This window comes from Camelus bactrianus, unplaced genomic scaffold, assembly GCF_048773025.1.
Source record: "Camelus bactrianus isolate YW-2024 breed Bactrian camel unplaced genomic scaffold, ASM4877302v1 HiC_scaffold_41, whole genome shotgun sequence".
Taxonomy (NCBI): Eukaryota; Metazoa; Chordata; class Mammalia; order Artiodactyla; family Camelidae; genus Camelus; species Camelus bactrianus.
The window spans coordinates 2,086,728-2,089,176 of record NW_027413957.1 but is presented as its reverse complement, the minus strand read 5'-3'; positions in this window follow the sequence as shown (position 1 = coordinate 2,089,176).

Sequence of the window (2,449 nt, the reverse complement as noted above, 5' to 3'; positions counted from 1 at the left end):
CGTTCCCTTTGTGCTAGATGAACGAACGTCTCTCCACATGCTCAGTTCTCAGAGATAAGTGTGTGTGAAAGCCGTCCTTCATCTAGCTTGTTGGGAACACAAAGTTTCTTTTCAGTTGCAAACTCGACTCCATACATATATATGGTGAGGTACTAGCTCCAACTCGGTTTTACAGTGAAAACTGCAGGAACTTCAAACCGGCACTAGGAAACAGACTGAGATACCAGAGTAAAAGTTTCTCCTGCAACCCGTTCCCTTTGTGCTAGATGAACGAACGTCTCTCCACATGCTCAGTTCTGAGAGATATGTGTGTGTGAAACCGTCCTTCACCTAGCTTTTTGGGAACACAAAGTTTCTTTTCATTGCAAACCCACTCCATACATATATATGGGGAGGTACAAGCTCCAACTCGGTTTTACAGTGAAAACTGCAGGAAATTCAAACCGGCACTAGGAAACAGACTGAGAATCCAGAGTAAAAGTTTCTCCTGCAACCCGTTCCCTTTGTGCTAGATGAACGAACGTCTCTCCACATGCTCATTTCTGGGAGATAAGTGTGTGTGAAAGCCGTCCTTCACCTAGCTTGTTGAAAACACAAGGTTTCTTTTCAGTTGCAAACTCCACTCCATATAGAAATATATGGGGAGGTACTAGCTCCAACTCGGTTTTACAGTGAAAACTGCAGGAACTTCAATCCGGCACTAGGAAACAGACTGAGAAACCAGAGTAAAAGTTTCTCCTGCAACCCGTTCCTTTGTGCTAGATGAACGAACGTCTCTCCACATGCTCAGTTCTGAGAGATAAGTGTGTGTGAAAGCCGTCCTTCACCTAGCTTGTTGGGAACACAAGGTTTCTTTTCAGTTGCAAAAACCACTCCATACATATATATGGGGAGGTACTAGCTCCAACTCGATTTTACAGTGAAAACTGCAGGAACTTCAAACCGGCACTAAGAAACAGACTGAGAAACCAGAGTAAAAATTTCTCCTGCAACCCGTTCCCTTTGTGCTAGATGAACGAACGTCTCTCCTCATGCGCTGTTCGAAGAGATAAGTGTGTGTGAAAGCCGTCCTTCATCTAGCTTGTTGGGAATACAAGGTTTCTTTTCAGTTGCAAACTCCACTCCATACATATATATTGGGAGGTACTAGCTCAAACTCGGTTTTACAGTGAAAACTGCAGGAAATACAAACCGGCACTACGAAACAGACTTAGAAACCAGAGTAAAAGATTCTCCTTCAAACCGTTCCCTTTTTGCTAGATGAACGAACGTCTCTCCACATTCTCCGTTCTGAGAGATAAGTGTGTGTGAAAGCCGTCCTTCACCTAGCTTGTTGGGAACACAAAGTTTCTTTTCATTGCAAACTCCACTCCGTACATATATATGGGGAGGTACTAGCTCCAACTCGGTTTTACAGTGAAAACTGCAGGAACTTCAAACCGGCACTAAGAAACAGACTGAGAAACCAGAGTAAAAGTTTCTCCTGCAACCCGTTCCCTTTGTGCTAGATGAACGAACGTCTCTCCACATGCTCATTTCTGGGAGATAAGTGTGTGTGAAAGCCGTCCTTCACCTAGTTTGTTGGGAACACAAAGTTTCTTTTCTGTTGCAAACTCCACTCCATACATATATATGGGGAGGTACGAGCTCCAACTCGGTTTTACAGTGAAAACTGCAGGAAATTCAAACAGGCACTAGGAAACAGACTGAGAAACCAGAGTAAAAGTTTCTCCTGCAACCCGTTCCCTTTGTGCTAGATGAACGAACGTCTCACCACATGCTCCGTTCTGAGAGATAAGTGTGTGTGACTGCCGTCCTTCACCTAGCTTGTTGGGAACACAAAGTTTCTTTTCATTGCAAACTCCACTCCATACATATATATGGGGAGGTAGTAACTCCAACTCGGTTTTACAGTGAAAATTGCAGGAACTTCAAACCGGCACTGGAAAACAGACTGAGAAACCAGAGTAAAATTTTCTCCTGCAACCCGTTCCCTTTGTGCTAGATGAACGAATGACTCTCCACATGCTCAGTTCTAAGAGATAACTGTGTGTGAAAGCCTTCCTTCACCTAGTTTGTTGGGAACACAAAGTTTCTTTTCTGTTGCAAACTCCACTCCATACATATATATGGGGAGGTACGAGCTCCAACTCGGTTTTACACTGAAAACTGCAGGAACTTCAAACCGGCACTAGGAAACAGATTGAGAAACCAGAGTAAAAGTTTCTCCTGCAACCCGTTCCCTTTGTGCTAGATGAACGAACGTCTCTCCACATGCTCAGTTCTCAGAGATAAGTGTGTGTGAAAGCCGTCCTTCACCTAGCTTGTTGGGAACACAAAGTTTCTTTTCAGTTGCAAACTCGACTCCATACATATATATGGGGAGGTACTAGCTCCAACTCGGTTTTACAGTGAAAACTGCAGGAACTTCAAACCGGCACTAGGAAAC